Consider the following 24,905-nt stretch of genomic DNA (forward strand, 5'->3'; position numbering starts at 1 on the left):
GAGACAGACAGACATCTGACACAGGACCCATGGAGGACACATGGTTCTTGAGGGAGTATAAATAGAACTTGACAGGCAGTGACAGAGGTTGGGCTTGACTTGCTGGTACAGCTAACTGTGCAACTCTATTTGGTCTTGCATCTCTGCTGATCTCTTCCCTAGGAGAGGCACCCCAGAGAACCTCTCCTGGCATTCTTCCCCAGCCCCTCCTGCTGATGGAAGTCGCAGCTGGGACTTGTCTGTCTCTGCTGGATAGTGTCACCACTACTCATTCAGGCTTGGTATCCCAACACTACAGAAATGGACTTCTGATCTATCAGTGAAGTACTTGTTAGTAGATCAAGCTACTGCTGTCGATATGTGAACTGAACTGAATTGCCGATTTCCATACAACACACACAGGAGCTGCTCCAAAGAACCATTTCCAAACAGGTTCATACCCTTCATAGCCTTTTGTTCCCCACTACCTCTGGTGGGTGCTTGGTTAAAAGGAATGTTAAAGTGTTTAAGAATCATCATTAACAGTATAGTGTGAAAAAAGTAAAGTTAAAGGGATCACAGACAGTCAACTGGGGATCATGGGAGAGAAGGGCAACATCTTTACTTCATTTCTTAGGACTTTGCCAGTCACCTGACTGTACTGTGTACACCTGAACCTGGAATTTACCATTTACCTAGCATGTTTGTCATGTGCAGTGTCTCTGTAGGCGGAAGGACACCATATTTCCATAAGTGTGAGCCAAGTGAGAACCAGGGCCTTCATATGCCCTGCTCTCCCTGCCTGAAATGATTTTCCTTCACCTGTCTGGAAGATTTGTCACCTAAATTCCCAGACTGCATCAAAACCAGAATATCTGAGGGAGGGCCAGGTATGGTTTCAACATGTCTAGGGCACACCAAACACCCGTGTGAAGCCTGGGTCCCCAGTTTGGCAGTTCTTAGCAGTGTATGGCGGGTGCTGGTGAAGCAGGATGCAGTCTCTGCTCTCTGTCTTCCCCAATCCCCTGCTACTCTTCTGTTGTGCACCCGGTGCACAAACAGCACAAGGCCATGGATACCCGAGGTTGTTCTATACTTGACTTTCAAGATTCTAGACCAAGAAGCAAACTAACCTCTTTATAATATACATTACCAAATCTTGTGACTTTTTGTCATAGTAACACAACACAGATTACAAACCAGCAGGGTACATGATGGTTCCCTTGTGTATAAGAAGTCTCCCCACCTCCACCATAGTGAAGGCTCTAAACTCCACTTCCTCTTCTCTAGCTTCTCTTGTATTTGATGCATTTTGTTGTTCTTTAGATGTCTGAAGGTTCAGGAGAGCAAGGCCATCCTCTATCTCAGGGTTAACACACATAGGAGGTCTTCACAAATGCTGGTTAGACTGGCTGAAGGGCTATCTCACTTCTCACAGGTCTATAAACAAGACCCTTCTTAAAATGTGCAATACCTTCTTCCCTCATAACTCAGGCTTGGCTTCAAACTGCTCCTCCTGCAATGCCGATATTCCATAAGTCTTTGTGTTTGTGTGATTTGGCTGGTATTTCATTTTAAAAGTAAAGATTGTAAGTGTTTTGATAAGTCAGAATTAAGCAGTTTGTTGTAAAAGGCACTTGGTTTTCACTTTCTCTCTATCAGCTGGTGACAGCATGAAGTTTGCTGAAGACTTACTGGTTAGCCGTGCCAAACAGGATTCACATCCGGTAAGTGTTTGGGCAATTAGATGCCAAGTTCTGACATCTACTTGTGAACTGTCTGCTGAGCCCACTGGTCTTTTTTTTTTTTTTTTTTTTTTTTTTTTAGCCTTCCATGTTCCAAGGCCTGCGGAGGCCTGTAGAATGTTCCCACTGGGGGCCTTTCTCTTCTGTACAGGGTTGGCAATGGGGACAAGCACACAGTGTGGCTAAGCCAGTGTCTACTGCTGGGTGACGCTACACTACTCTGTTTTCTGTCATGGTGTCATATCATAGCAACAGCAATCTTAACTAAGACACATGGCACACATATGTGTATGCAACAGGTGGTCAGGGACAGACAGTGAGTGCCTTCAGTTGCTCTCCACCGTGTATATATATATGTGTGTGTGTGTGTGTGTGTGTGTGTGTGTGTGTGTGTGTATGTATGCATTTTACATACATATATGTGTATATACATACACATATAAATGTATATATAAACATATGTGTGTGATTTTTCTGATGTTTTGTTTAGTTTTATTTTATGTATGAGGGGATTGTGCAGCCTGAGTATCTTATGCAGTCATGTTTGCTTTCCCTGTGGAGGTCACAGGAGAGCACTGGATCCCCTGGAACTGGAGTTACAGATGGTTGTTAGCTGCCGTGTGTGTGATGAAAATGAATCTGGGTCCTCTTTATAGCTGAGACCACCTTATATTTTTTGAAATAGTGCCTCTTATTAAGCCAGGTGTTTGTTGATTTGGCTAGATGTATTGGCCAGTGAGCCCTGGGTGAACTCTTTGGGACTGAGGTTACTGGTGTGCACTTCGTGCCTGGCGGACCTCACAGGTTCTGAGGGCTGAAAATCAAGGGTTCAAGTGTGTGTACCCAGCAAAATTTTCACTGACTGGGCAATCATGTAGAACATTATTGCTTGCAATACAACTCACACCAAGGGAGGTCAACTCCTAGGAGGAATATCTATAGATCCTCAGGAATTCTTCTGTGAGATGTAAGAACACTGACTTATATCCATATTTATTTATCTGACGTGCAACCACCACACCAGCATATGTGATTTCTCTATTATAGCCCAATCAATATTGAGTTTGTTGTTCAGAATTTTGATATTTGTTCATTAGTAACTTTTTCGAGCTTTCTCATGCCAGTTTCCACAGACATTTGTAGGCATGTGTTCATGTGTTTGTGTGCTTGTGTGTGAGTGTGACTGTGTGTGGGCAGAGGTGCCAAGATGTGTGTGTGTTCACGTGAAGGTCATACGACAATTTGGAGGAGTTTATTCTCTTCTTCTACCAGGTATGTTCTGGGATTTGAACTCAGGTCTTCACCTTTAATCCCAACACCTTTAATCACTGACCTCCCTCAATGGCCTTCCACCTTACTTTTTGAGACAAGGTCTCTTATTGAACCTGGAGCTCACATGGGATTAGGCATGCACACTACCATTCTCATGGGTGCTGGGAATCTGATCCTAAGCTTTTTTGCTTGCATAATAAACAATTTTCATACTTATTCATCTCTTTGGCTGCCCCTGTTTATATGTATGGGGTGCTGTGGAATAAACCAAGGGCTTTGCACATGCTAAAAAGTACTCCACTGTCAGGCCTATCTCGACCAGCAAGGAAAGACGCAACACACGAACTCTTCTTTAAGCGGTTTATTCAGGAACCTTGAACAATCTTCTGACTCCCGAGGCACTTCCCCTACCCACTTAAATATATTATAGTGAGCCAATCCCCAAGAGTCACATGGCAGATGCTCATAGGCTGCAGCAAGGCAGAAGCAGTGAGCTAATCCCCCTGAGCCACCTGGCAGATGCTCATAGGCCACAGCAAGCAGAAGCATTCAAGGCGCTCAAGCTCTTTCAAACAAGGACCTGCCCATTCGTCGAGCAGCCAGCCTGGTGCACGGCCAGGCGCCATCTTTAGGGCACGTCAAAACGGCTCCCCACAGTTCTCCCTTTTTTATTTTATTCGTAAAAAGCAACAGGCAAGAGTAGAGGTCCAATCTCTGTAACCATTTTAAGGACCTTGTACCGACTCATAGCAGGGCTCGTCACCCTGTGAGGGTCAGACCAGTCCGACATCTTTTTTTCAGAGACGGGATCTGGGATGCCAACCTGTATGCAATCTGACGTGCTCTTCTCGGGGCCTCTAGAAGCTGACCCGGAGTGCAGTGCTTAGCTTCGCATCCTTAGTGTGCCGATTATTCGTTCATCATGAAGAGCCATACCTGAGGGGACTAGCCAGCATCCATAGCCACGAATGCTTGTACCGCCATAGCTGCATGCTGCTTTTGAGCCAACCTCATTTTGCAAATGCACCATAAGCCCACCAGACAGGCCACTACCAGCATAACTGCCATGACTCCCAATCCTGCCCATTCTTTCAGATGATTCATGGCTGAGGCAATCCAAGAGGATAGCCCCTCAGCAACAGACAAATCCACTCAGGTGGAATTCACATGGACAATAGCAAGGTGAAGATCCCTCATGGTGGATTCAAAATCTTTGGACCCATTTCGTGTCATGACGAATTGGAAGGGGTTTTGGAAACACAGACAATATCCCCCATCTGGGTACCACTTCCACCCTGCCCCAAATGAGGATCATCTCCAGCACAGGCATCAGCTATATCAGGGAATTCTTCATGATTATCACACTTGCGAGCTAAGCATTCTGGGATCCAAAAGGTTCCAAGTGATCCTGAGGGAAAACACACACAGATCCTCTCGCCCACGCCAATACTGGATGTGGGCCATGCCAAGTGCCTGTAAGCACATCCTTCCACTTAATGAAACCTTTCAATGATCCGCCTTTGTGACAATGATGATCTGCCACGCTTAGACCCTCAGAATCCAAAATTAAAAAATTAAGAGTAAATAAAGCAAGAGCTATTCTCTCCTTAGGGGTACGGCCGTGGCCTATTCCCCCTTTTTGTTTTTCAAGCATCTCCTTAAGGGTGCAATGGGCACGTTCCACAATGCCCTGACCCTGGGGATTGTAAGGCAACCAATGAAATAACTACATCTCCATTTGGCTACAAAAGGAGGCAAAGGAATGTCCTGTATAAGCAGGTCCATTATCTGTTTTCAATTGTTGAGGCTTACCCCAGGCCGCCCACGCATCCAGGCAATGACCGATGACATTTTTTGCTTTCTCTCCACTGAGAGGAGAAGCATAAATGATACTTGAGCAAGTATCCACAGACACATGAACATACTTCAAGGTACCAAACTCTGGGAGATGTGTAACCTCCATTTGCCAAACTTGTAAGGGTCTTAGACCTCGAGGATTCACACCCAAAGAGGGCAGATGTAGATGAATTATGCATTGAGGACACCTTAAAACCACCTCCCGAGCATCAGATCTAGAGATTTGAAACTCACTCTGTAATGTCTTAGCATTAACATGAAATTTCTGATGAAAGGCACTAGCGCATTCAATTTTGGAACTCGAAAAAATGAACTGCATTCTTGTAAATTTATCCACAACATCATTACCTTCACTAATAGGCCCAGGAAGTCCAGAATGAGCACTCAAATGAGTAATAAAAAAAGGAGTTTTTCTTCCCATAATAGATTTTTGTTATTGCACCATATATGCCTGAATAGGTAGGATAGGACTAGATATTTTAAATTTACCTACAGCTTCCACTACTCTTACTAAATTGACAACATATGATGAATCTGATATCAAATTAAAAGGAAACTGACAATTTTGAAACATGTCTAAAACGATTTGGAACTCAACAATCTGTGGAGATCTTGGCTTAAACTGAAACACCTTTGGTTCTCTTTTGCCTATTAAATACGCTCCATATCCTGTTTTGGACCCATCAGTACACATTAACGGAGCCTTTAATGGGTCCTTGAGTTGTTACCTTGGAAAAATTATGGGATGTTCTTTAAAAAACTACATCAAAGGATGTTTAGGATAATGATTATCTGATTTGCCAGCAAAACTACATTGTAATATGGCCCAATCATCAATGGTAGCATCCAAAATCTTAATTTGCTGAGCAGTATATGGGGTGATAATTACGGCAGGGGCATATCCAAAATATTGTAAACACTGTTGAATATAGTAGCTAAAGAAGCCATTGCTGTAGGATAATACTCAACCGATTTGGCGGCTGATATTGTTGGATGAATCCACAGCAAAGGCCCACCCTGCCACAGCAACCCTGTAGGCTGCCGAAAAGATTGTAAAACGCATAAAGAAATATCCTTGCCCTCTTCTATACGTTATAAAAAGGCTCCAGCTACTTCTCTCTCTACTGCTTCCAGGGCTTGTCGTGCCTCAGATGTTAAGCTTCGAGGAGAATCAAGAGCAGCTTCTCCCATTAAAATATCATATAAAGGCTTTAATACATAATTTGGAAGTCTTAAATAACACCTAATCCAATTAATATCACCCAACAATTTTTGAAAATCATGTCAGGGTTTTTAAATTATCTACTCACAACTCCACCTTTTGGGGAACTATTCATTGATCTTGTAGGCTAGCTCCCAAATAATCTATCACTTGTTTTTGCTGAGCGTTTTCCGGGGCTATAAATAATCCTCTATCCTCTAAAGCCTTCACCAGATCTATATAAACTTTATGCAGAACTTCTTCCAAACGGGCAGCAATCTAAATGTCATCCATATAATGGACACATCTTACTTCAGGATATTTCTTTCGAAATGGCAAAAGAGCTTCTCCCACAAAGGGTTGGCACATAGTGGGACTATTCTCCATCCCCTGCGGTAGCAGTACCCACTGATATCTTTTGTCTGGCTTTTCATGATTAAGGGAAGGAACAGTAATTGCAAATCTTTCACTATCTTTTACACATAAGGGAATGTAAAAAAAGCAATCCTTAATATCCACAGGTATAAGAGGCCATTTAGCAGGTATTGAAGAGAGCAAGGGCAGCCCTCTCTGTACTGGCCACATGATCTGCATTTGTTAATTAATGGCTCTAAGGTTATGTAATAACCTCCATTTTCCAGATTTTTCTTAATTACAAACATGGGTGTATTCCAGGGCTTTATTTTTCCTAATTGTAATTGTTCCTCCACTAATTGATTGGCTGCTTGTAATTTTTCAGAGGACAGAAGCCACTGAGGAACTCACACTGGCTCCTCTATTTTCCAAGTAATAGGTATTCCTTCCCCAGTGGCCCTATGAAAAACCCAAACCCTCCTTTCCCTTATTTCCTCTAGCTTGAACTGGATTTCTTCTTCCTTGTAAATATTTTCCCACTCCAATACTGGGATAAAACCCCATATCTCTGATCATGGCTTGAGCCTTAAGGGAATAGGGAGAATCATTACTCAATTTGAACCCCATTTCCAGCAAGAGATCTCTCCCCCATAGGGAGACTGGTAATTCTAAAACATAAGGCTGCATAACATCCTTATGACCTTCCGCATCTTGCCATCTTAACTTTCTTGCACTCATGTCTGGGATTTTTGCATGGCCTAGTCCTTGTAGAGTCTGTGAAGAAGCTTGTATTAGCCAACTAGCAGGCCATTCCTTTTTTGCTATAATACTTTTATCTGTTCCAGTATCTAACAGACCCAAAATTTTCTTTCCATCTATGATTAGCTCCAACAAGGGTCGCTTATCAAGATCCTGGGACAGGAAGGTTAAATCAGTCCCTGTAGAGCCAATCCCCTTATTTCCTCTGATTTTATTTTTTCCTTTTGAATTCAGCAGCTCCTGAAGAGCCAGAAAAATTGCGTGCGATGGAGAAACGCCCATATTTATTTTTCTTTTGCTTAGATCTCACTTCAGCAATTCGTTATCACTCCACACAGGAGTCTTTATAGTCTCTTGTACTGAGGACTTTTGCCTTTGTCCCTCCTTACCTGGGAACTTACCAGCCAGCTGCCCTGATTGCAAAAATTTCTGAGTCGTATGAAATGGAGGATCCCCGTGGGGGCCACCACTTGTCATGCCCATCTCGACCAGCAAGGAAAGACACAACACACGAACTCTTCTTTAAGCCATTTATTCAGGAATCTTGAACAATCTTCTGACTCCTGAGGCACTTCGCCAACCCCCTTAAATATAATATAGTGAGCCAATCCCCATGAGCCACATGGCAGATGCTCATAGGCTGCATCAAGGTGGAAGCGGTGAGCCAATCCCCATGAGCCACGTGGCAGATGCTCATAGGCCACAGCAAGGCGGAAGCAGGGTAGGCACTCAAGCTCTTTCAAACAAGGACCTGCCCATTCGTTGAGCAGCAAGCCTGGTGCATGGCCAGGCACCATCTTTAGGGCCCATCAAAACAGCTCCCCACACTCCATCCACCACTGTTGTAGTGAACTAGTGACCAAATGTCAGGGGAGAAGCATCTTTCTGCTCACAGTTTTACGGGACAAAGTCCATCACGGTGAGCTAGGCACAGTGAGGAACTTGAGGTGGTTGACCACATCTACAATCAGGAAGCAGAGAGGCATGAATGGTTGTGCCCAGCTTGTTTTCCTCTTTGCACCCCTTCTATGACCATAGTCCATGCTGACACATGAAAGTCAGTCTATGGTCATCAATTGACAAAGCATAAAAACTTCCACACAGAGCTGTATTTCCATCGCAACTCTCAACCCTGTGAGGATGATCATCAAGATGAACCATCAAACACTGCAAGCAGGGTGAGCTTGGACTGAAGGGATTTCTGTCTCGAGAAGCATGGACTACAACACCCAGCTGACATCTCATTTGTGCTGAAATTGTCTTCCTTAGGGTAAGTAGGTTGTTCTCAACGTGAGATAGTCTATACACACAGAGCACTGCCTGAGGCCTGTGGAGCACTGTAGTTTACAGCCAGGCAGTCCACACTAGCCCGTGGGGTTGTGGACAACTGAGAGCTCATGTAGAGCGGTGAGTCCCTCACTCTACCACTCACTGCTCTCACCACATGGACTCTTGATCAAACCTCTTAGAGACATGGTTCCTGACAGAGCTGAGAGGGGACAGAGTGAGCAGGACAATAGGATTGACCTACTATGGAGTGAAGCAGAATTGGTGATATAAAACCATCATCAGCTCCCAAGGATACCCACATGGCCAAAGAGCTGGGGACTACCCTGGCTGAGAGAAACCAAGAGTAAGATGTCACCTCCATGTCCTCAGGGATCCAGTTCAAAGGCCTCAGCAGCTAAAGATGTTCAAGAGGCCTTACAAGAACCCAGACATGCATCCTTCTGTTTAAGCCTTGACCTCAGGCACATCCAGTGTTTTGGACTGCTGACTACCTGCAGAGACAGAAACCCTCCTTGACCCCTGTGCCTTCTTGTCCCAACTTGGAGAGGCCATGCTTGGAGCCAGGAGAGGTGAGGATGTGACCAGGAAGGAGAGTTGTCAAGTAGGACAGGTCCTTGGGGCATTTGGCTCAGCACTCGAGCTGAGCTCCTTACAAAGGTCAGCTCTAACTTCTCTTTGGCAAAGAATGAACAACTTCTCTCCAGAAAGGAATGACTTCAGGCCTTCCCATGGTGTTTGTTCTTCTGAGTGGGAGGGGCTCGCATACCCCTTCCTGTCAGCAAATTGGACAGGGATCCACCAGTGCTAGTTTCTGCCCAAAGGTATTTGGAGCATCTGGGGTGTAGGGTTGGGGGTGGGGTTTGCTGGGCTCAGGGCTATAATGGTTTATAAGGAAGAGCATCTGCTCTGAGTAGTGCATTTAGCACTCTCCACCATGAAGGGGACACTTCTTCTGCTGGCCTTGCTGGTGATTGGAGAGCTGGGCTTCCAGACAAGTGAGAGTGGGACCCTCGCTCATCCCCATCTTAGTCCCATGTAGATCTCTAAGTGGGGCCCTGAGACAGACCTAGGGGTCTTTGGGAGGCAAGGAACTGCAGAGGACGGTTGATACTTTCTGCTCTGGGTTACAACACTTGGGATGGGTGGGTCGGGGAGGTGGACTTGTTCTAGTGATGATGCTTAGTTGTACAGTTGAGGCTGAGGCCAATGGAGGACTTTTCTGAAGGGTCAGCTATGTGGGCCTGTCCACTCATGTAAAGTGTGTGTCTCATGGAGACCATGTCATATCTGTGAGACTGCAGTCTTTGGGAGGGCAGGACTATGGGAAAAGATAGTGAAGGCATTTGTAGATGTGTCAAGAACACTTGAGCCTGTTTCTCGCAGCCTGTGGCCTTATAATGATGTCTGTGTTTGCAGCAGAAGCATGCCCTCCTTTCTTCAGGGTCTATTTTTCAATACTCTTTGAAAGTAAGAACATGATGAAGTCCCAACTTTCATTGTTTGATGTTTCTACTGAGGAATTGGAGGCCTTTGAAAAACTCCAGGGCTGCTACGAAGCGGGAGGTGTTTACAAAATTCATCTCAATCCTCAAATTCTGGTAAAGTCCTCCCTAACCTCACTTACTCTCCCATGCAGTAAATTGTGGAAGGCTGTGTACAAATGATCAATGTGATCATTAATACATGTCAGGTGACCTGTAACTGAGGATTTAAACCCTTGATCACCATAGCACAGGTCAAAGTAGCATGCCAGGTATACATCCAGTCTGTTCCATGCAGGTTCCTGCAATTCACTACCACATGCTAGGTAAACATGGGGTTCTTACCCATAGTAGGAACAGGGGAGTCTTTATTCTAGCCTCTGCACACGTACAGTAATCACAGGTCTGTGTGAAGATACCAGAAACTTCTGTCTACTTACCAGGGTCCTCTTTGGAACCTCCCTTGACTCTACTCCCCTGCCTCAGATGGAGGCGCCATCCATTCACATCATCTGAGGTATAGTCAGAACCTCCCCCAAAGGCTTAAATTCCACCCCTATGCCCAGGGATTGTCTGCCACTGCCTACCACAGCTGAGATGCCTCCTGTTGCCTCTTGTTTCAAACATAACGGAATCGCAGAGACATATATTTTGAACAGAGTAGCTCTCATCCTGTTCCCCAAAGTACTATTATTTGAGTGTCAGGTCCTGCAAAACCACAGTGTTATCCAAAAATGAATTTCTTGTAACAAGCCCCCATGGGGGATGTATTTTTAACATGGTCATACTGCCAATGTGCATGGGGTGATGTGCTCAGGTATTGGAGACATCACCAAACTCATACTCAGCTATCACATCTCTCTCTAGACCTAGCCCCCATCATGACTCCTGGAACCTTCTCCCCTTCTTTCCTGTCTGGCTATGGAGGCTTTCAGGTTTCCTCCTGAAGGCTGTGGGTGGGCTCCAGTTCCCTTGAGGCAGAGTCTGTTGCTGGAGACCTGAATCACTGCAGAAGATTTTCTTTCTTGTGGATGAAGAGTGATCTCATTCTGGGTGGTTGGGGAGCCCTGCTGAGGTCCTGCACATTGACTGTAGCCACCTCTGTTTCTGTCTGTCTGTTTTCCAGGAATCCATGCTCCTCAGCCCAGAATGCCTGAAATACCATGGCAGTGATATGGTCTAGAATATTGTAGATCAGCTCATCAACTTTAAGGCCCTTACAGTCTAATGGGCTTGGGCAACCCATCTTTGCACCATGTCTGATTCGAGTGCTGTCTTGCTGTCCTGTCCTTTTTCCTGAAGTTGGATTCCTGACACCTGTGCCCTCATCTCTTCAGCTGATTTTAATAAATGCCTGTAGCTCTGTTCTGTGCCCCATGTGTGTGTGCTTAACGGGAGTCCTGTGAGGTCTTCAGAGGATCTGGGAGTCAGTGAGATTAATGACTTGTGTGGTCACTCAGAGCAGAGTGACAGCCCCTGATTAGCCAGGTGATCCTGGGAGAGCCCTTGCAACCTTCTTTTTATGATGCTATGCAGTCTAGGTTGGCCTTGGACTCACAGAGATCCATGTGTCTCTTCCTCCCAAGTGCTGGGATTGTAGGTGTGCTCACCCATGCTCAGTTTACTGCAGCTGTGTGGTACTGTGCAGACTGGGGTTGTCTGAGGGAAAATAGAATGTAAGCAGCCTTAGACTTCACCAGATTGCAGGACAGAAAGGAGGTTCACAGACACCTCATGTGTTGCCTCTGGGCTTTATCAGAGGACTGTGGGCTACTTGTGTCCAGTTATAACAGGGGAGTAACTCAGGGATCACATGGGTGTGTTTCTCAGATTCTCTTGGTTTGCTAGTGAGAGTCATCATTTGCCACAGCCTGGTTGACTTAGCAATTTCCAGGACAGCCAGGTGTACATAGAGAGACCCTCATCAAAAACAAAACCAGGGCATAGAGAGATGGCTCAGCAGTTAAAAGGTGGCTGCTCTTCCAGATGTCCTGAGTTCAATTCCCGGGGAACCACATGGTGGCTCAAAACCATCCGTGACCCTCTTCAGGTATACCTGAAGACAGCAAAAGTGTAGTCATAGTCATAAAATAAATAAATAAATCCTTAAGAGAAACCCATACCTTAATAATAACACTTCAATGGGGAAAGAGATAGATGTCCATGCCCAACTAAAGGGAAAATAGGGAAGGGCTGGGAAGAAGGTTCGATGGGCAGAGTGCTACTGTGTGTTATTGGGGACCTGAGCTCAACTCCCAGAACCGGTGTAAAGTCAGACTTGTTAGCATGTGTCTGTAGTCCTAGTGCTCCATTCAAGAGATGGGAGGAGACAGGTGAATTCCCAGATATTTGTAGGCCATCTGGCCTGGCAGTCCACAATGTTAGACAGCCAGAGAGCTGTCTTAAACGATGACTGAGGATTGTCCCGTGATCTCCATGCACACTGTTCCATGTGCTTGCCCTCTCTCCCACATACACACAAACTCCCAACAGCAGCCACACAGCTAAGAGGGAGAGGAATGGCAAGCAGTGTAAAGGGAAATGATGAACTCCAACTGTTATAATGGACAAACAGCACAATACCACAACTCTTTTTTTTAAAGGGAGAAGGATGTAGGTCTTTATCTTATTTTATTTATTACAATTTTCTACAGATTAGATACTGTGCAATATTCAAGTAATTTACACTGATCATGTGCCAAAATCCGTTGTGTATTTTCTACTGGAATGTGGTATGTGGAATGGATTCTCAGATTTACCTCATAGTACTTAAATTTTGCACAACAAAATGCCTCAGAACATCTGATTCATCTTTACAACTTTACATCTTTACAAGTGCTGGGACTTGGAAATGGAAGGGCTGTATTTCACCCTCGGTACAGGCTTTTCTCAGTTGCCAAGAGACTGGCTTCCTAAGCAGGTGTCTACTTACACTTAGTACCAGCTGCCACCTCCTTACTGAGCCAAATCCAAACTGCATAATGAGAGGAACTCCTACAGGTGCTTCTCCACAGGTGATATTAGTAATATTAGTCAGTTTGTCAACATGTACTGAAAAACAGATTTGAGCAATGTATACCACAACTCTTAGTCTGTTTAAGTGTGGCAAAAATTGTGAAGACTTGTTGAACAGAGCAAGTGCTGGTGAGCGGGATTAGGGACTGAAAGTCATACAAACAGGACACATTGGTCAGTGTGTAAGACTGACAAGCATGAAGCCATTTCTCTGTTCATCTGTTTCCTGATGTGACATGATAACACCTAAGGCTTCCTAAGGAAGGCAGCTAGTCCTTGGGAAGTCAAATGTCCCCCCCCCCCCAGGGACAAAGCTCTCACAGGCAATCCAATGATTCCTAAGCAAACAGACCACCTCCACCTTTTAATGCCCAAGCCAGTATCTTTCCAAAACATCTTTCCAGGCATGGTCCTGAACCTGAACACTATTGAGATTATTCAAACCAATAAATCCAAGAACTGTTTGCTGTGCCCATGGATCCCCAAGAAAAGGTTGAGGCCTCCTCTTCCTCATGTTTTTCTGTCTCCTGCTCAACAATGGTCTGTCTGACATAGGTCTGTGTGTCATGACGTGTGTACCTTCGCTTGGGACATGTTTGTATTATAATCCTTCATTGTTGACCTGTGCCATCATGTCTAGAAGGTAAAGTCTAACATGTAGAAGTGAGACATGCAGGCCTTGATGTCTGGATGTTGACGCATGGAAGAGAGGGACAGGCAAATGCTCAGAGCAGCTTTATTTGCAATGGTCTCAACCAGAAGGCTGCTAAACGTCTTTGGACAAATGACATGGGAGAAACTGTACACAATCCCACACTTGAGGTTTAATGGAAAATCTTCATGGTTATACAGGAATGAAAGACACTTATTTTATTTACAAGAACTTCTCAAAGGGGAAAACATATCAATGAACACCAGGATGGGCAGTTAGGAAAGGGGTGACTGTAAAGGAGGGCACATTAGGACCAGTGAAGGTAGGTGTTCATTATCATGACTACAGTGATTTCTTGGGTTTATACATTAAATAATACCTACCATGCCAGGCAGTGTTGGCACAGGACTTTAATTGCAGCACTTGGGAGGCAGAAGTAGAAATATCTCTGAGTTGGAGGCCATCGTGGTCAACAGAGAGACATCCAGGACAGTCAGGGCTACATATAGAAATCTTGCCTCACAATACAAAACCACCACCACCACCATCCACAACAACAAACCTCTTACATTTTATAATTTATGCACAGTAGAGGGCACATCAATTCTGCTTCAACTGAGCTTTAATAAAAGAAATGGTTCAGTACAAAAATTATTTTTTAAACCTTATGTCTTAGTCAGGGTTTCTATTCCTGCACAAACATCATGACCAAGAAGCAAGTTGAGGAGGAAAGGGTTTATTGACCTTACACTTCCACGTTGCAGTTCATCACCAAAGGAAGTCAGGCCTGAAACTCAAGCAGGTCAGGAAGCAGGAGCTAATGCAGAGGTCACAGAGGGATGTTTCTTACTGGCTTGCTTTCCCTGGCTTGCTCAGCCTGCTCTCTTATAGAACCCAAGTGCACCAGCCCAAAGGTGGACCTACCCACAAGGACCCTCACCACTTGATCACTAATTGGGAAAATACCCCACAGCTGGATCTAATGGAGGCACTTCCCCACTGAAGCTCCTTTCTCTGTGATAATGCCAGCTTGTGTCAAGTTGACACACAAAACTAGCCAGTACAATTGACCCCTTGTCAACTTGACACACATACACATCACTATTATTCCTCAACCCTTACTTTCTTATTCATCCCCAAGATCTAAATTACTTTAAAAGTCCCACCGTCTTTACATATTAAAAGTTTAATCACCTTAAAATATCCAATATCTTTAAAATTCAAATTCTTTTAAAAGTTCAAAGTCTTAACTGTGGGCTCCACTAAAATACTTTCTTCCTTCAAGTGGGAAACATATCAGGGCACAGTCAACATCCAAAAGCAAAACTAAAACTCCAAATGTCCAATGTCTGGGACTCATGATCTTCTGGGCTCCTCCAAGGGCTTTTCTAGCTCTGCCCTTTGTAGCACACAGTTTGTCTTCTAGGCTCCAGCTGCCTGTACTCCACTGCTGCTGCTGTTCTTTGTGGTCATCGCATGGTACTGGCATCTCCAAAACATTGCTATCTTCCACTGTAATTAGGCTTCACCAACAGCCTCTCATAGGCTCTCTTCATGGTGAGAAGCCTCTGCTCCTATGCATGACCCCTTCAAGTCCTGGGCCATCAATTGAAACTGAGGCTGCATCTTCACCAATGGCCTTCCGTGGCCTCTCACTGTGCCAAGAGCCTCAGATGCTCTTCATGACCCCTTCATGCCTTCAAGATGAGTACCATGTGGTTGACTCTTACACAGTCCCAAGTCCATCCACAGCACAAAATACAACTGTGGCTATCTCTGGAACACACTCTCTGTGCTCTCAGAAAACACTTCCAAGAAGATTTCCTCTCAGTGATGCTGGTCTCTTCTTAATCACTGCTAATTTCTTAGCTCCAGCTAACCAGCATCAATAGTCCCAGTAACACAAAGGTTGGCTTTAGTGGTTCTGGTATCTTGTTACTCACAGCTGATTCTTCAGCCCCAGCTAACCAAAACCACAGAATCTTCACAATCAAAACATGGCCACTGTAAGAATCTTTAATCTTCCCTCTGAAATTTCACAAGCCAGGCCTCCATCTTTTGCACTGTTCTTAGTATTGTCTTCCAAGCTCCTACAGAACTTTCAACAGAGCTCTCAATATTCTAATGGATTTTCTAGCTCAAAGTTCCAAAGTCCACAGTCCTCCCCCAAACATGGTCAGGTTGTCACAGGAATACCCCACTATGCTGGTACCAATTTGTCTTAGTCAGGGTTTCTATTCGTGCACAAACATCCTGGCCAAGAAGCAAGTTGGGGAGGAAAGGGTTTATTGACCTTACACTTCCACGTTGCAGTTCATCACCAAAGGAATTCAGGACTGGAACTCAAGCAGGTCAGGAAGCAGGAGCTGATGCAAAGGTCACAGAGGGATGTTTCCTACTGGCTTGGTTACCCTGGCTTGCTCAGCCTGCTCTCTTATAGAACCCAAGAGCACCAGCCCAAAGGTGGACCTACCCACAAGGGGCCCTCACCACTTGATCACTAATTGAGAAAATGCCCCACAGCTGTATCTCATGGAGGCACTTTCACAACTGAAGCTCCTTTTTCTGTGATAACTCCTGCCTGTGTCAAGTTGACACAGAGAACTAGCCAGTACACCATCACAAAAATCTGATTTACTCTATCTATTGGAAAATCAAATGCCCACTGGTCCCACAGTCTTTGGAAGAGATGTCTTCTTTGACTGAAGCAAAACATCAGGAACAGTAAAGACTGGCTTTGAGTTCCAGGTCAAGGGACTATCATATCTTTTTTTCTTTCTCCATTTTCTGGCCTGTGTATCCAGAAACATTTGAATATTTGCTTATAGAGAAAAAAAACCAGAGAAGGCCCTCATTGCTCACAGTTCTTAGAGCCTTCTTGGGTTTGCCACCCTCCATTTTTACTAATCGAACCTGGTGTAATTATTGCAGACTGCAATGGGCTTGTTCTACACCTGATACCCTCAAAGGATTATACAGGAAGTCATACATGTTAAGCTTGGAACACTGTGCGACATGATACACACCAGCTTCCAGAACTGAGCCTGCTTCAGTCGCAAGGACCAATAGTGATAGGACTCTGGAAAGGGATTTGTGTAGATTCCAAGATCATTGGGCCTACTGACGCCTCTCACATACATGTCACCCATAGCTCAGGTCTCCACGTTCATGTCTAGACGCAATCAACTTGTGAGTGATGGTTGTATCAGAATGGCCACTTTGGCAGTCATTTCTGCTGTCAGTCATTAAACTGTCTGAAGAAGTCGCACATTTCATGAATGTCAAGGTCTTACTACAAAGTAAATCTTCTTATATCAAAGGAGGGAGAGCCAGTTGCTTAAGGTCTCCTTCATTGTGTGTCGGGAGCCGCCCGAACGCTCCTACGTCCTTCATTACAAGATGGCGCCTACTTCCTGTTCTTGCTGAGTCATAAACAGGCCGAGTGTGCATGCCCGAGCTGAGTTTCCTGACACTGAGTCTCTGCCTACCTCATGGCGTCATATGGGGTAATGAGCCGCAGCCAACCAGGGTACGCCACCTCCAAGGCGGGAGGACTTGCCTATATAAGACTTGGGTTCGCGCTCCCTTGGGGTCTCCGCCCTGTAAGCTTATGCTCTCCCTCTCAAGATGCATTAAAGCTTTCTACAGAAGGATCCTAAGTGTGCCGCGTCGTTCTTGCTGGCGAGACGGTAGCGCGGGACAACTGGTGCCGAAACCGGGAAACACGACCAGACCATCGTCAGCACCACCGGAGACCCCTCGAACTCGAGGTGGATTCAGAACTGTAGGTGACGTCGCCCAGAGAGGTATGTCTTTTTTGGACTATGGGTTGAATCTCTCTCCACCTTGGGAAGGCAGTCTTGAGGCCTTGGTCATTGTCCTGAGAGCGCTCCTACTTTCTCTGATAGTTTCCTTTTGCATTCATAAAGGTTGGTGTTAGGTGTGGTAAGGCCGACGTAGATGTAGATAAGCGGCGGCAACTGAGCCCATGCCTCAGTCTCTCGTAGATAAGGGAGCAGTGTGCGGTCCTTTTACCTTCGGTTCCTCGCACTGGTAAGACGGACATAGATAAGCCGCGAGTGCGCCCTCATCATGGGTTCGTCCCAATCGGTTGTCGCCACCTTAGAGGCTGTGCTGAAACAACGAAATATCAAGGTTGCCAACCACCCGAACGCTTAGGAACTTTGTACGAGAGGTAGATCGAGTGGCTCCCTGGTATGTCTGCTCCACGTCGCTGGCCTTGGTCTCATGGAACAAGTTAGGTAACACGACAGCAATATGGAAACTCATTAAAAACTGCTTGGAGGATAGGGACTGCCAGACTGCCGTTGCCGAGGGCCGAAGTGTTCTCGAAGAAGTCCAGGACAGCATATCAGAAACTGAGCGCAGTGAGAGGTTAGGTGCACGTAAGAAGAAACGGGCCCAGAATAAGGAAAATGGACCTCCCGGAAAGTCTGCTGACAAGGGAGAGTATTTTAAGGAACCTAGATATAAGGAAAATGGACCTCCCGGAAAGTGCTGACAAGGGAGAGTATTTTAAGGAACCTAGATATAAGGAAAATGGACCTCCTGGAAAGTCTACGGACAAGGGAGTGTATAAAAGAGAAGTTAAAAACTCCTCCAACCTTGGAAAGACGGACGGAGGGAGTAATGTATACCCCGTCCGTGAGCTGCAAGCTCTGCAGATAAGCATATGTCCACAGCCTCTAAGAGCTGTTTAAAGAGGAAAATGGATGCAATTGCTTAACAAGCGTGCTTATCTTTCTGTGTATCTGTGTTTGTCCCAGTGCACTGACTGTTTGTCTATGTGTACATTTATGTCCTCTCTGTGTTTTTGTGTGAATGACTGTTTCATGTTAAAAAGAAAAATTGGTAAGGATTTCATCTGCTGGCAACCTCTTAAGCCAGCCGCAGTTTGTGTGAGGACTGATTTAAAGCTGCGCCACAGCAGTGCAGCTCACTCACCCAAGAGGCAAACATAGCTGGGGAAAAAGCCACTTTTAAAAGCCCAGAAGCCTCAAGATTTGGGAAAACTTTGGTTTGGCTTGTAAAATTCATGTAGTCGCGTTATACTTGTTTCTAATTGGTCTTAACAGTATAAGGTTTTACATAACATCTTGACTGAAGAGTTATAAATTAATTGGGTATGATTTAAAAGATACAGTGTTAGTAAGAAAAGGTTGGTTTAAAAACTGGGGATTCAGTGTTGGAGCCATCTTAACTAGCTACACGTGGCTCAACGCAACTCATGCTTTGTTCTTGTTTATAATTGGATTTAAAGGTATATTTTGCATGTCTTGACTATAGAGTATTGGCTTAAGTCACTGGACATGATTTAAAAGATATATGTTATCAACAAAAAGTTAGGTTAAAGCTGGTAATTTAAGGTAGTCGCCATTTTTAAACAACACGTGGCATGATGCAATCCAGGAAATACAGGCCTTTAAGACGCTCTTAAATTGGCATGGTGTTTTGTGTGAATCTTGGCCTGGAGACTGGATTTTAAGATTTAAAATAATGTCTCTTTAATAAGTTACACTGCCAGACAAACCTTGTGCTGTAAAAATGTGTTTGTCATTGATTTAAAAAAAAAAAGATTGTTTTAAAATTGGGATTTACTTCCAAAGTTGTAGCTGTGCTCTAATATTGCAAAGAAAAATTGAGTTACAATAAAAATCACCAGTGTGTCATTGGCTGCAGTTTTCAGTTTGCACGATTCTTAACATATCTTGTAATTAAGATAATTTTGAGAGTGATACAGCTGTGGCTTTTAGAGGCCCATTGCCACTTTTCCACAAGTTTATAGGCTACAATGGTAAGAGCAAAATTTAACCCTCCAAGATTAAAAAGGAGATCTCAGTGGAAATGTATTTGATATCAAGCAGGTTCCTTTGACCATGGAATTACTGGTTTCTTTTGTTTAATCCTCAAAATGTCCTTGTAGGTTTGGGTCTGGTCTTAGATAAAAGGCTCAGATTAGAAGATATTTACATTTGAGGAACCTCATACAAAGTCCTTGTCAAGGACTCAAGGTGGATCCTAGGGCAGATAAAAAAAATTTACATTTGAGTTAATGCAAAACTTAGAACTGCCTCAGGGGAAGCTAGTGAGGAAGTTTTGAGAAATTGTTTCTGCCTTACATGTCCCACCTAGGGAGCGTTTGGCTTAAAAAAAAAGTTTTTGACTTATCCAGGTGTGGGTTAAAATGCAGTTCAAATCTATGAAAGGTCAAGGAGGCTATAAAGGCATTAACATTTGGCCTGTCTACTCCCTACAAAATTATTGTAAATTTAAAGGGTTGGTTTTTTGCTTTACATTCTGATAATTATAAAAGCATTTGCTTCTAACTTTAAAGAGACAACAAAACAATTTCATTAGAAAGTTTTTGCCTCAAGGAATGGCTAACAGCCTTACATCCTGTGAGAAAAAATGTTTGTCTCTCTTTCAATACAAGAGTTAGGATCTTACATTTTTCAGTGTATAATGTTCATAGAATGTTTGTTATAGGCCTTTGCTCTAACTATGGACTTTTAAAATTTTTTAGGTAAATGGTTTTCAAAGGTTGTTAGGATATATTAATTGGCTTTATCTTATTTTTACCTTATTTTAAGCTTGCCACAGGAGGTCTTAAACCTCTGTTTTCAAGAAAACGTTTGTTCCTTACTTCAAGCAGCAATCAAATTAATATTAATGGTTGATCTATTACATGGCAAACCCTTTTTAGGCAAAATTAATAATTGTTATCCAAAAGAATTTGTACTCTCAGATCACATGTTTATTCCTTTAAGTTTCTCCCTGCTTCAGCACAAATACTATAGCAGCTATTTTTGAGATGTTAATAATCAAGCTTTTAATAATAGTAAAAATATATATATAGCTCATGGTTTGGGCGGAGTCGGAACCCTCACTTTGCCATGACCATTGCTAAAACACCCACGGCGCCCCCTCCTTATGAGGCATGCCGTGGAACCTTCTCTTTCCTACCAGAGGGTGAGGAGAAAGTTCCGGATGTCCTTTCCCGTCTTTGAAAGCCTGGAGAACACTGATCAGGCGTATGCCCCAGTGGAATATAGTAGGATTAAAGAACTGGCTGAGGCCTTTAGAAAATATGGAGTCTCGGCCAATTTCACATTGGGCCAGTTAGACCAACTGGCAGGGGATGCCATGATACCCACCGATTGGCAGACGGTGGCCAAGGCCATGCTTCTCACCATGGGACAGTACCTAGAATGGAAGGCTTTATGTCACGAGGCAGCCCAAAATCAGGCTAGGGCCAATGCTGCCTCCCTAACACCCGGAACAGCAGCAATGGACTTTTGATATGCTAACGGGGCAAGGGCACTATGCCGCCAATCAAACTAACTATCCATGGGGGGTATACCAACAGATATCAAGTACAACAATCAGGACATGGAAAGCTCTTTCAAAAAGAGGGGAGGGAAGTAATCAGCTTACCAAGATCATACAGGAGACCCAGGAACCTTTCTCTGATTTTGTGGCTAGAATGACTGAAGCGGCGGGGCGAATCTTTGGGGACTCTGAGGCTACCATGCCCTTTATAGAGCAACTCATCTTTGAGCAGGCCACGCAGGAATACTGCACAGCAATAGCTCCCCGAAAAGAACAAAGGCTTGCAAGATTGGCTCAGAGTGTGCCGGGAGCTAGGTGGCCCACTAACTAATGCAGGCCTAGCTGCCGCCATCTTACAGTCTCAGAAACGCCCTCCTCGGGGCCCTGACAGGCGCATCTGCTTTAATTGCGGAAAGCCTGGGCACATGAAGAGGGATTGCAAGAGTCAGAAAAATTCCCCAATGCTTTGTACCAGAAAAGAAGCCCGAGACATTGTTACTCAATGTCAGAACTGCTGTCAGTTCCTTCCCGCCCCCCATACAGGCGTGAATCCTAGGGGGATTTCTCCCCTACAGGTCTGGCAGATGGATGTCACCCACCTGCCCTCATTTGGGAGGCTCCAATATGTTCATGTGTCTGTAGACACATGTTCTGGCATTCTCCATGCCACACCTCTGACAGGCGAAAATACTACCCTGGTCATTCAACATTGCCTCGAGGCATGGAGTGCCTGGGGGAAACCTAAATGCTTGAAAACTGATAATGGACCTGCTTACACCTCTCAAAAATTTAAACAATTCTGCTTACAAATGCAGGTTATCCATATCACAGGTCTGCCTTATAACCATCAGGGACAAGGCATTATCGAGTGAGCCCACCATACGCTCAAATCCTATTTAATAAAAAAAAAAAGGGGGGGGGGAATAGCGGAGGACTTACCCCCTATACCAAGGGTTGCTATAGCGGTAGCACTCTTTACTATGAATTTTTTGAATTTTGACGACCACGGTCAGACTGCTGCTGACCGGCACTGTCGAGAACCACAAAGACCTAAAAGAACTAGTAAAGTGGAAGGATGTGCTAACCAATGAATGGAAAGGCCCGGATCCTATTCTAATAAGATCCAGGGGAGCTGTTTGTGTTTTTCCACAGAATGAAGAGAATCCTTTTTAGGTCCCCGAAAGGCTTACTCGAATCATATTGGACCAAGGAAAAAATACAACCCGGCCAGTCGATTAAGATGAACAAGCCCCTTCTGCTGATGATCCTGACGATCGAGAACCTCGCTGGGGGATCATGTCAACCTTTCCCCTACCTATGCCTAATTGGACCTCCGAGTTCGAGCAGATGCTTCGCGAGCTTCGAACCGCAGTGCTCTATCCTTCACCAGAAGATTGTCCTCCTGGGTGTTTCCTACTTCAAGGAATGGGTCGGGGTGGGAATGTTTGGCATGGCTGTCTGCTGCGGGCTGGTGTTACTGTTATGGTTGGTCTGTAGGCTCAGAACCCAAAGTAAATGAGACAAAGTGGTCATTGCGCAGGCACTTGCGGCTCTGGAGAATGGAACCTCCACGGAAGTATGGCTGTCAATCCTGAGGCAGTAGAAAGCCGGCCCAAACAGCTGTTGCACGCCTGGAGTTAAGCTCATTGCACATGGCAGAGTGTGGGACTGGCGCCTGGAGAAGGTTGTTGAACGAGGTATCGCATGGAGGCTAAATCACCTCCAGGAGGCATATTGCCCAGCATAGGGGTTACCTTCCCAACTCTCCCCTCTCCCAAAAAACGGCAGAGGACAGGTCGAGGATACCCCGGACATAGCAAGGAGTCTAGGGGATATCCCCGTACATGGTCTGATTTCTCACCTTACATGGTCTGATTTCTCACAGGGAGGGACGATCTCTGTCTCCACCTTCTAACCAGGTTATCTGTTAGCCCTTATAGTAAATCAAAAAGGGTGAGATGTCGGGAGCCTCCTGAACGCTCCTACGTCCTCCATTACAAGATGGCGCCTACTTCCTGTTCTTGCTGAGTCGTAAACAGGCCGAGTGCGCATGCCCGAGCGGAGTTTCCTGCCACTGAGTCTCTGCCTACCTCGTGGCGTCATATGGGGTAATGAGCCGCAGCCAACCAGGGTACGCCACCTCCAAGGCGGGAGGACTTGCCTATATAAGACTTGGGTTCGTGCTCCCTCGGGGTCTCCGCCCTGTAAGCTTATGCTCTCCCTCTCAAGATGCATTAAAGCTTTCTACAGAAGGATCCTAAGTGTGCCGCGTCGTTCTTGGTGAGACGGTAGCGCGGGACAATTGTGAGCTCTTTGGTATATAAAGAGGCTGGCTTTTTGTGATGGTTTGTATGTGTGTGGCCCAGGGAGTGGCACAATTAGAAGTGTGGTCCTGTTGGAATAGGTGTGGTCTTGTTGGAGTAGGTGTATCACTGTGGGCATGGACTTTAAGACACTTAACCTAGTTGCCTGGAAGCCAGTACTGTGCTAGCAGCCTTTAGATGAAGATGTAGACCTCTTCCTGTAGCATGTCTGTTTGAATGTTGTCATGTTCCTGCTTTGATGATAATGGTCTGAACCTCTGAACCTGTAAGCCAGTCCCAATTAAATGCTGTCCTTATAAGAGCTGCCTTGGTTATGGTGTCTGTTCACAGTAGTAAGATCCCAGAGAAGTTGGTGGGGTTCAGAGATGGAGCAAAGACTGTGGGAATGCCAACCAATAACCTGTCAAACTTGAGACCCATCCCATGGGCAAGCACCAATCCCTGACACTATTAATGATAATCTGTTATGCTCTCAGACACCAGTCTAGTATGGCTGTCCTCTGAGAAGCTCCAAACAGCATCTGACACAGACAGATGCAGTCACCCACTGCAAAACAGTGACCGCTGCTTGGGTACACCTACATAATAAGGGTAAGGAACGCTGGCCCCAAAGGGGATAAGAACTCTACAGTAAGACCAACAGAGTCAACTAACCTGGACCTGTGGGTCTCTCAGAGACTAAGTCATCAATCTGGACCTAGGCCTCTTTGCACATATGTAGCAGATGTGCAGCTTGGTCTTTATGTATGTCTGGAACAACTGGAGCGGTGGCTATTCCAAAAGCTGCTGCCTGTCTGTGGGATATGTTCTTCTAGCTGGGCTGCCTTGTCTGGCCTCAGTGGGAGAAAATGCTCATTGCCTTGCAGGGATGATGTACTGGAGGGGAAGGTAACCCAAGAGGGGCCCACCCACTCAAACCATAAGGAGATGAGGAATGAGAGGAAGGATTGTGAGATGGGGCAGTGAGCAGGGTGAACTAATTAATAAAACAGGCAAAATAGAACAACAAACAAACAAACAAACAAACAAACAAAAAAGAGGTTAGCCTTGGAAGGGGTGGGAGGAGCATTTTACACTCATTGTACCTGTGAGGTTTCTCTCTACTATGTGCACTCTAATGCTGAGCAGGGGTTAATATAAACCTAAGGGATTTCCGGAACCCACTGCCTTTGTAAGGCCTTTCCCCAGTATAAACTCTCTAATGCAGATTAAGGGAGGATAGTTGGCTAAAGTATTTCCACACAATGAATGGATTCATGTGTAGTAAAAAATAGCAAAAATCCCATGCTTTGACACTTCCTAGATCATTGAGTTGTTAGATGACAGACACACTCATGCCCTTTATATTTACAATAAGCCTTAAGCATCAAAATAGTTGGGCAGTGGCACACCAACTCCAGTAGAATCTGTGTGATGAGTTCCACAGACTGAGGCATTAGACTTTAAAGGAAGGAAGTCTTCTGGAAATGATCGTGGAACTCTTGGCTAGAGCAAACATATTGAGCCATAGTTCTCGTGGCAATTTATCTGTTTTGTTTTCTTTCATTCCTTAGTGACAGGCTCCTGGTAGCCTAGGCCAAGATCTCAAGCAAGTATTATTGGGCAAGAAACCATCCCTTGAGCTGG

At 44.9% G+C, this 24,905-nt stretch overlaps 1 pseudogene; it reads left to right on the forward strand.

The window, feature by feature from the left end:
- Positions 1-1,652: 1,652 nt before the first annotated feature.
- Positions 1,653-22,046, forward strand: LOC127695578 (igE-binding protein-like; annotated as a pseudogene).
- The last annotated feature ends 2,859 nt before the right edge of the window (positions 22,047-24,905 follow it).

This window comes from Apodemus sylvaticus, chromosome 1 (genome assembly GCF_947179515.1).
Source record: "Apodemus sylvaticus chromosome 1, mApoSyl1.1, whole genome shotgun sequence".
Classification (NCBI taxonomy): domain Eukaryota; kingdom Metazoa; phylum Chordata; class Mammalia; order Rodentia; family Muridae; genus Apodemus; species Apodemus sylvaticus.